Source organism: Triticum aestivum, chromosome 4D (assembly GCF_018294505.1).
Source record: "Triticum aestivum cultivar Chinese Spring chromosome 4D, IWGSC CS RefSeq v2.1, whole genome shotgun sequence".
NCBI classification, from domain to species: domain Eukaryota; kingdom Viridiplantae; phylum Streptophyta; class Magnoliopsida; order Poales; family Poaceae; genus Triticum; species Triticum aestivum.
In genome coordinates, this window is record NC_057805.1 from 288606886 (window position 1) to 288617517 (window position 10632).

Consider the following 10632-nt stretch of genomic DNA (forward strand, 5'->3'; position numbering starts at 1 on the left):
GAGGGGAAACACAATAAATAACAGAGCAATCAAAGCATACCATGACAAACGCGGTGCTAGATGTGCCCTAACGCGGTAGTAGGTGATATCGGCAAAGGGGGGAAACATCCGGGAAAGTATTCCCGGTGTTTGACATTTTCGGAGAGATGAAACGGAGGTGGATTGTTGCATGTTCGCTATGCTAGGGATGTGTGGCTGATGAACGGAGAGTGTATGTGTATTCGTCTCGTCGTTGTGAGCAACTTCCATGTATAAAGTATTTTCATCCGAGCTACCGTTTATTATCTATAATTTTCTAAAGTTTAAAAAAATCTGAAATTATTCTATTTTATTTTAAAACAATTATTGTAAATGCAAAATGCTATGTGTACTCAGAAAGGTACCCAGCAGTACAGCATAGAGGCTGACTGGTGGGGCCCTGGTCAACTGTCCAGTCAGCATTTGACTGGACCAATGATTGGTCAAATGTCCAGTGGGGCCCATATTTCATAGAGTCAAAGTTAATAGATTTTAATTAAGTCAGTTTAATTAACAGGGGACCCACATATCATACACTAATGTTAATTTAAGAGTTTCAATTTATTAAATTGTTAATTAGGTGGGTGTGGGTCCCGGTGTCAGTGGGTCAATGGGGGTTCATTAGCGAGTGGGGTTAGGCCGTTTTGGCCGGAGGTTAATCGCGAGCAGCAGGGGAGGCCATCGGGAGCCTCGGCGCTGGTGGAGCAGCCGGCTACGGCAGCGGCCGCAGCCCAGCAGCAGAGCAGTGGCGAGGTGCGGCAGCGAGCAGCATGACACAGGCGGTCGGCGGCAGCAGCGGGTGGTGCGGGAGGCAAGCGGCAGGCTATCGTGCGGTGGCGGCTGTGGGTGACCGTGGCGGAAGCAGGAGGCGGCGACGCAGGCAGGCGCGACCAGCAGCCGGCGAGCACGGCGAGCGGCCACGGGAGACGCAGCGGGCAGGGCCCGGCCATGTGCGGGTGGCAGCAGCGTCAGAGAGGCGACGCACGGGCGCGCGCGAGGCCACGTGAGAGCGTGCTCGAGCGCGGGACGGCACCAGCGAGCGCGGGCAGCGCGTACTGCGAGGGGGGAAGCGAGGGGTGCGGGGACCTACAAGGGATGGCGGGCGGCGGCAGTCGCCGCGGTGACCGAACGAGGAAGGGAAAGGGAAGGCGGAGCGGGTCGGGGTCCTCACCCCCGATGCAGGGGTACGTCGGCGAGGCTTGGTGAGGCTACTCGGGGAGGAGGACGAGGAAGGGAGTTGGCAGTCCGGCGAGGTGGCGGTTTAGGCGACGACGCGATCCAGCAGCGTCGGGGGGGTCGTCGATGTCCAGGGGCATCAGGGGCGATGGCGACACGGTCGGCGCGGTGAGGGGCGCCGTCGAGCGCCCGATCCGATCTGGATCGGGGGAGAGCAGAGGGAGGAGTGGGGGAAGTGGGGTGGTGTGCGCTAGGGTTTCGGGGGGTGGGGGAGGTTAGTAGGCGTAGATTGGCCGGCCTGGTTGGTCCAATAGCCAGCGGGGCCGAGGCCTAGTGGGGGGGAAGGGGTTCTCCTTTTCTTTTCTTTTTGTTTACTGTTTTGTCTTTTTCCTTTTATTTATTTTTACCCTTTTCTGTTTTATTTTATTTTAGTTTTATAAATCATAAAGGTTGTACCTAAATTAGTACCACTAATTATACCTCTACTACAAAAAGTTTAAACCTCCAATTAAAATAGTTTAACATTTTAATAACTATAAAAGGCATTCAATTAATTCTTTTGCTATTGTTTTATTTATTTTAGGACATTCAAACACTTTTAAAGATGTTGGTTTCTCCACCATTACTACTTATGCATTATTTGTCACTACCAGAACAATTTTGTTTTAATATTTGAAAACTTTCATTTGTTTGCCTTTGTTTTAAAATTGAAATTTGAACTGGGTTTCGAAGTGACACGAGTTTATCCACAGTAATTGAGGTGACGTGGCATCCTTAGCGGGGGATCACTGTAGCTTAATTATCCGGGCGTCACATGCGATTCGCCCCAGAGCAAGTGCCACCGCTGGGACCGTGCTCCTCGGCAGAGCGTGTTTGCCGGGATGCTGTTGGTGTTGTCCTTCTCAGGTGCCTCCCGCTCCTGTCTCGGCCGCAAGGGAGGTGGTAACAACGCCGCCTGCGTCGACCACGTCCCCCGCAGCATCCACATCCCCATGTGTCCCCGCAGCCCCGTGGCATCGGGGGCCGCGGGCGGTGGGGCCTTTGAGGTCGACGGGTGAGCCGCGGCATCGGGCTTCTTATTGGGCGCCATGGTTGATGGAGCCGTCGATGAAGAAAATGGCGATCAAGATGACGCGATGCTTACCCTCTCGGGTGCGCGCAGGTGATCGCCCTACCTGGCGCGCCAAAGATGTCGTGGGAAAACCACAACCACCTATGGGCCCACGAGCCCCTTTGTGGTTCGGCAGGGGGATGGGCACGTTGCACAAACAGCAGAGGAGCGTAACACCGCACGACAGAGATCACATAGGCAGTTTTACCTAGGTTCGGGACGCCGTGAGGCGTAAAACCCTACTCCTCCTTTGGTTGATTAATGGTGGATTATGGTGGAAAATGCAGTGCTCTTGCCCGGCAGGGTTGCCTCAGGGCGGGAGCGACTACGTGCGCATGAGTATGCGAGTGTCCGAATCCTTTTTACGGTTTCCATAGGCCTCCTTTTATGGATCAAGGGGTCACCAAAGTGGCAAATCAGTCATTATGCACTGATTAGATAACAAACAACGCTATCATACCTAACTCTGTAGGCGGACAGAGCGCATTAAATGCGCCACTTAGTGTCACATCATAGTGTGCCAAGCAAGCCTTGCCAGGCCGCTTTGCCAGTTTCGCGCCTGCATAATTGAAACGTCTTTGGACGGGTGTCATCTGGAGGTGGTTGCTGTTGGAAATGGCTGCCATGTGGTAAGAAATAGCCACTTAGTCACCTGGGGGCTTGACACCACACCGATCGGTGACTTGTGTCGCTGTGAGGTGGAGCGGTGAATCCTTTGCGGGGTAGTTCGCCCTTGCCGAGCCCATCAAGCCTGCCGGGGCGGTCTGGAGTTTTGTCTTCGGGGCGACCTCATCCTTGCTAGACTCGCCTGCCCGGCAAGGGAGATTTTCCCTTAGAGATATCTTGATTCCTTTGTCTTGACTTGATCTTCTTGATCCGCCCTCTTGATTCCCTAATAAGCTGATCTCTCTGGCTTGGTCTTGGTCTCGGGTGTTGTAATCTTGATCTTAGGCCTATGCACAGTCTGGGCAACAGACCCAGGGTTTGTTGCACCGACACCCCCACCTGTCATCCTCATAAGGCCCCTTTTATTTTTCTATTAATTATAAATCCTGCGAAATTTCATTTGCGGAATATGCTAGTTTTCCATTTCAGGCAAGTCCAAATCTAGACATTCCAATTTTGGAAATTTGCCAAATCTGTCAATTTCCTTTTTAGGCAGTAGTGCATATGTTGCATTTGTGAGCATTTTTCTACAGCAATATATACATGTTATATATCATTTTGGGCTAGGAAAATCCCACTAATCCATTGGTAGCATTATTTTCATCATTTGAGCAAGTTTTGGAACATGTTATTTTTACAACATATGCCATGTTATCATTTTTGTATGATTTTGTGTGATTTTTAGATGAGCATTATAATCACATGATTTGGACCATAAACATGCCATTACTGCTAAATTTTGTTTCATGCCATGAATTGCCTTGTAGTGAGTGCAACAAGCTTGAAAACATGTTAACATGAATATGTTTCTGTCAAGTCATGCTTATTTTGCCGAGTCTGAAATCTGTCAACATAACTTGCCATTTTGCATTGATGCTATCATCAATCTGTAGATCTCTGGAGCATGATCTTGTTTGCCATGAATGCCATGTTCTTGTTTTCCATGATAAGTTCTTGTAGCATATAAATCTAGCTCTAAACACTGAAATCTGGACCTGTTTTCTGCCATGTCCAGTATTTTTACGAAGTCTGTAAAACTGTTATCATTTGCCTTTTTGCCATGTTGTTTTGATGACGATCTAGTGAGTTTTAGAAATAGATCAGTAATCATGTTTTGTATTCAATGTTATGCACTCTCAGTCCATGTCATTTGTTTCCATGTTTAAGTTCTGCATCATAATTAAATGTTGCATCTAAAGTGCCATCTTGCTGTTAGGATCAGTTTTGCATTGCATATTGTTTTGCTCACCGTTTGGGCTCCGTGCATCCGTTTTCAATGATCTTTATATTGATTTCAACTGAAATCTTCCAATCTTTCTAGTGGCATGCTTGGTTTACAAAGATTCTGCCCATAACCATTTTTTCTCCACCGTTTCCTTCCCATTGACGTATCCCTCATTCCGATAGAACCCTAGCTCCGTGCATAACGTTCTTCATAAGCATTCAGGGTAGAAATGCATGTAGTATATGTTCATTGCCATGCCTTGTTTGTCTATTGTACGCTCGTGCTTTCTTGTGGGTAGTTCCAGGAGACTAGATTGAGTCGGAGGACCCTGTCGAGTACGTTCACCAGGAGCAAGCTTTCGGTACCACTGAGGACAATTAAGACAAGATGATCATTACCCCTGATATCACTACTATCTTTGCTTGCTAGTTGCTCGTTGCTATCGCTATGTTGTGCCACCTACCACTTGTTTATCAGGCCTCCTAAATTTCCATGAAAAGCCTCTAACCCACCTTCCTAGCAAACCGTTGTTTGGCTATCTTACCGCTTGCTCAACTCCTCTTATAGCGCTGCTAGTTGCAGGTGCAGTGCAGGTTGTTCCATATTGGGACATGGATATCATGGGATATCACAATATCTCTTATTTAATTAATACATCTATATACTTGGTAAAGGGTGGAAGGCTTGGCCTTTTTCTTGGTGTTTTGTTCCACTCTTGCCGCCTTAGTTTCCGTCATATCGGTGTTATGTTCCTTGAATTTTGCATTTCTAACGCGGTCGGGGTTTATGGGCCCCCTTGATTCTTCGCTTAAAGTAAATCTTTCCCGAGGAGATCCAACTTTGGTTTTTCCATTTGGCTAATAATAACTAAAACTACATGGGTAGTAATTAACCTGAGGATTCTTAATCAACAACCCCGGGCTAGTGCTCGACATGAGTGTTGGTCCACCAACCCAGTAGTTGGCGGTGCCGCCTCGGGGCAACTCGAGGTATTTGGCTATCGTCCACTTAGCATAGATGGGTGAGTCCGTAGATAGAGAGGGGCGGCTCCGGACCCGGATCTAACTCACTAGGAGATCACCTTGGGATAGTTTTCCTTTCTTTGAAGAACTTGTGCACCGGGATTCCGAGAACACTCGGGTGGTCCCGAGATGGAGAATTACCTCCGCGGATTGTGAGAGCTTATCATGTGCTAAGTTGGGACACCCCTGCAGGGTTTAATCTTTTCGAGAGCCGTGCCCACGGTTATGTGGCAGATGGGAGCTTTTAATATCCGGTTGTAGTGAACTTGACACTAAACTCATTAAAAATACACCAATAGTGTGTGTAACCGTGATCTTCTCTTTTCGATGAAGTTTGGGAAGAGAACATGGTGGGGTTATGTTTGAACGTAAGTAGCTCAGGATCACTTCTTGATCATTACTAGTTTGCGACCATTTGCGTAGTTTCTCATCTTATTCTTGTATTTGTAAGTTAGCCACAATACTAATGCTTAGAGCTTGCTGCAACTTCACCACTTAACCATGCCATGCCTATTTTAAGCTTTGATAGTCTTGACACCGTGGGTAATAAGATTTCTGAGTCCCCGTGGCTCACAGTATACTACAAAACATAGCTGCAGGTACCATTGTGTTTGACTAGGATCGTGGGCATTTCTATGTTACGTATCCGGACGATCAATAGAGGCCCTAGTCGGAGTAGCCGGGGATAGTAGCAGGTGGTGTTTTCATGTTTATCTTGTCCATAGTCATACTCTATTTATATGTTATGGATGATTGTATGATGATTGTCATATTTATACTATTCTGGGGTAAGTGTATGCCTTGATCTCCTATTCTATTTATTCATTTGGTTGTATGTATTTGTATGCCACCTTGCTATGCGTTCCAAAACGGGATTCTCCCGTGACCTCGAATTCATCATGAGATTGCGATAGAGTTTCGTCTTGGGCATTACAGAACCTTCTCTAGCTATCTATGCTTTCTTATCTCAAATTCTATTCATGATACATCACAATTATTGAACAAGTCTTTTTCAGACTCTCCGGGTAAGGCGCACTCGGAGCCATCGATTTGAAAGGTCTAACCTCCAAAACCTTCAAAGTTGTTTCTGGTGTGACCAACCCACTCCTACTCAGACTCACTGAAACGATTTGATTGATCTAGGTTTTTCAATCTCGGTGCTACCGGTTAGACAAACACGGCGTCACCTAAAAGCAGAAGTGCTCCCTGGGTGATTTTGGTAATAAATGTCAACATATCTCTTGTTGGACTAATACTTTTGTCTAGTATATTTCAGTATGAGTTTAATAATGGCGTGGTAAGGACAAGAGGATGGGGAACCCCTTGAAATTTCTAAGGACAAAGATTGGCAAAAGCTCAAGACTCTTCATTTCTATTTTAGTGATCCAAGATCACATTGAGTCCATACGAAAGCCAATAGTATTAAAAGGGGATGAGGTGTTCCTTAATGGTACACTTGCTCAAAGTGCTTAGTGATATTGCTCCAAAAAACCCTTAGCCACTTTCTCATTTCCACGTATGTCCAAAACTCCAAGTCAAACTTGGCCCCACTGAAATGATCTATCCAGCGCCACCGAGTTCAGTTGACATAGCCACTGCCAGAAACCCTAGACAATTTTCTCACACCGATACGGATCTCAGTCTCACCGAGATGGCCTCGCAAACTCTCTGTTGCATGTTGTAATTATTTGGGTCTCACCGAAATGTGCAATCGTGTCGCGCCTGTAGATGCTGCTAACGCATCAGCATGGGACTGATCAAGTGCAGTTCAGTTAACTGCTTAACTGAACGTGCAACGTCGAGTGAGTGGGCTTACGTGGCGAGTGGTGTGTTGGGTTGAGTAAGGGTGGGCCGCAGGCCTTGTAAGGGTGGCCCGGTGGGGCAACCACTTATGTACGCATCACCAGAGGAAATGGCAGCGAGTGGTTGAACGATCTTCCTTTCCCCATCTCCAAGTTCCTCACCTACTCTGTTCTCTCTCCCTCATCCCCAATTCTGGATCGAGATCTCCCCTGGGCATTACAGTTGGTAATTAGAGCCTCCACAAATCCTCTCGATTTTTTTCCGATCGCGGCCTCCGCTGCTTGCTAATTCTCCAGATCGAGCGGTAACACCCACCGAGCTAGGTGCGAGCCGCTCCGGCGAGCTCGCTCGAAATCCTACTCGGGGTTTGCCTTGATTCGGAGCGCGACCACGGCGCTATCCAAACCCTCATCCCATACTCGCCGCGCTGGACGTGATGACGGAGACGACGGACAAGCTACAGAACCTGCTCGAGTCCGTCATCTGCCGCCTCGATGCCATCTAGAAGACGTCCGACGAGCGTGACCAAGCCCATATTGCCTACAATGACCAGGTCTCCAACGAGCTCAAGCATGTGGCCAAACAGATCGATCTAACGTAAGAAGATGTGGACGAGGCCCGCAAAGTCCCCTCCACCGCTCGACCCCGGCACATCCGCACCTGGTACGACACCGGCCTCAGGCTCCTCCATCCAAGCGCCGCCCCTCCCCCACCAACGACTCATCCTCCACCACCCCCGCCGCTCTACACAGAGGGCACCGCGCAGCTTCCGTTTGCACGGCTCGTCAACTACGGGCCGCCGCCGCTGCTGCATAACTCACCAACCGCGTACGAGCAACATCGGGGGGTCGATCACTACACCAAGCCCCCCAAGCACGACTTCCCCCGCTTCGACGGCGACGTGTCGTGCATCTGGCTTGAGCGATGCACCTCCTACTTCGAGATCTACCGAGTGCCACAGCATAATTGGGTCACAATAGCGAGTCTGGACATGGATGGGTTCGCAGCGATGTTGCTACAAGCGTATCGATAGACACACCTTGCTATGTCATGGTCTGCATTCAGAGCAGCTGTAGAAGTAGAGTTCGGCCCTGAAGAGTTTGAGGCACAGATGCACCACTTGGTAAAATTGCGTCAGACGGGCAGTGTGCAAGAGTACCGTCAGCAGTTCGAGACCTCCATGTACCATCTCCTCTCCTTGGATCCAACCCTAAGCACGCAGTTCTACATATCTCAGTTCCTACTTGGTCTGAAGGATGAACTACGGCTGGGCGTCAGGTTACAAGCCCCCACAAGCATTACACGAGCTGCTGTGTTTGCACGAATTCAAGAGGAAGAACTGGAAAACCAAAGGGCATTGTGCAACCGCATTGTTCCTGTGGGGCGACCACCACCACCAGCAGCCGCAACAGCCACGCAGGCTCACGCAACCGCCCAACCTCGTCTAGGCGGTGACTAGTACGCTCTTGAACGACAACTCAAAGAATTCAGAAGAGCATCAGTGCAAGCGCACCGGACAGATACTGATGATCGAAGTGGGTGACTTTGGACAAATTCTTTTAGATGATACAGTGCAAGCTTTGCAACTCTTGGACCCGCCTGACGCCCATGAGCCGGAATGTTGTGCAATATCACAACATGCAGTTTCTGGAGAGGAAGCGTCCTCCACCATTCGCATGCGCGCACAAGTTGGAGACCAATACATGCTGTTGTTAGTGGATTCGGGCAGCTCACACAGTTTCATCAGTGACTCCTTTGTGCATCGCGTGTCAGCCCACACCGAGGCATTACCACCGGTATCAGTCCGGGTGGCTAACGGGCAGCGTTTGCATTGCAACAAGATTGTACGGCAATTGGGATGGCAAGTACCTGGACACACTTTTCATACAGACTTCAGAGTACTGCCACTGGGAGCATATGATGGAGTCCTAGGCATGGATTGGTTAGCCTCACATAGTCCCATGAACTGTCATTGGAAACTGAAGACGATTGAATTCGAAACCGAAGGGAAAGCAGTGCATCTCCAGGACGTCAGAACCTCAGACCTTCCACCAATTACAGAATTAGATGTGTATGAACTCCATCGCATGGAAGTGGCTAACGATATTTGGACTGCAGCTCTAGTTACAGTTGAGCGGTCAGACAAAGGGATCCCAAAACCGGTTCCACCAAACATTCAGAAAGTGCTGTCAGAATATCAGGACGTGTTCGCTGAACCAACAACGTTACCACCTCATCAATAGTATGATCATGGTATCCACCTCGAGTCAGGCACTGTCCCAATCAACACCAAGCCATATCAATACTCACCTGCTCAGAAGGACGAAATCAAGAAGTAGGTGCAAGATTTGTTGAAGACAGGCGTCATTGCTCACAGCATGAGCCCGTACACTGCACTAGTTCTGTTGGTAAAGAAAAGGGATGGCAGCTGGCAATTCTGTGTCGATTTCAGATGACTGAATTCTGCAACTGTTAAGAACAAGTTTCCGCTACCGGTTGTGGATGAGCTGCGTGACGAACTGGAAGGTGCTACCTACTTCTCCGAGATTGATCTGCGTGCCGAATATCATCAGATCCGTATGCGCGAGGAGGATGAAGAGAAGACAGCCTTCAAAACTCACCACAGGCACTATCACTTCAGAGTGATGCCACTTGGCCTGTACAACGCCCCTGCGACATTTTAGTGCCTCATGAACATCGTGTTTGGGCGATACGTCCGTAAGTTCATCATCATATTTCTTGATGACATTTTAGTCTTCAGCACCGACCTGGAGGAACATGAGGAGCACTTGCGTCTCACCTTGCAACTGCTCCACGAACATCAGCTTTTCGCCAAGGCAACCAAGTGCTCCTTCGCACACACCAGCATCAAGTACTTGGGGCACGTGATATCCAAGGACGGACTTCCCATCGACATGAACAAGACCAGCGCCATGCAGGCCTGGCCCGTGCCCACGACGGTCACCAAGCTTCGCAGGTTCCTCAGCCCGACCAGCTATTACCGCAAATTTGTACCTCACTACTGCATCATCAGAAAGCTGCTTACCAAGCTCCTGACGAAGAAAGGGTTCGCATGGAACGACAAGGCCTAGCAGGCATTCGAGATGCTGAAGCAAGCCATGGTGAGCACGCCGGTGCTTGCGCTCCCAGACTTCGCAAAGCCGGCCACCCCGTCGTGTATCTCAGCAAATCCCTGGGCGTCAAGAATCAGAAGCTTTCAACATACGAGAAGGACTTCTTGGGAGTGATGATGGCGATCGACAAGTGGCGGCCATACCTACAACGCGCCCCGTTCGAGATCGTCACTGACCACAAGAGCTTGTGCGCGCTTACAGATCAGTAGCTTGCTATGAACCTCCAGCGGAAAGTCATGTCCAAGCTGGTCAGCCTGCAGTTCTCCTTCCGCTACAAGAAGGGCATCGACAATAGTGCAGCGGACGTGCTGTCCCGTGTCGGCCATCTCGTTGCACTCGATGCTCTCTCGCTGTGCCAGCCCCAATGGCTACAGGAGGTGGCTAACTCCTACAAAACTGATCCTGACTCGCAAGAGCTGCTGGCGAAGGTCGCGGTCACCGCCGTCAACGACCAGGGGCGCACATTACAGAACGGCG

At 49.3% G+C, this 10632-nt stretch overlaps 1 pseudogene; it reads left to right on the plus strand.

Annotated features, from left to right (window-relative positions):
* The first annotated feature begins 966 nt into the window (after positions 1–966).
* LOC123096905 (uncharacterized) lies at positions 967–10269 on the plus strand (annotated as a pseudogene).
* The last annotated feature ends 363 nt before the right edge of the window (positions 10270–10632 follow it).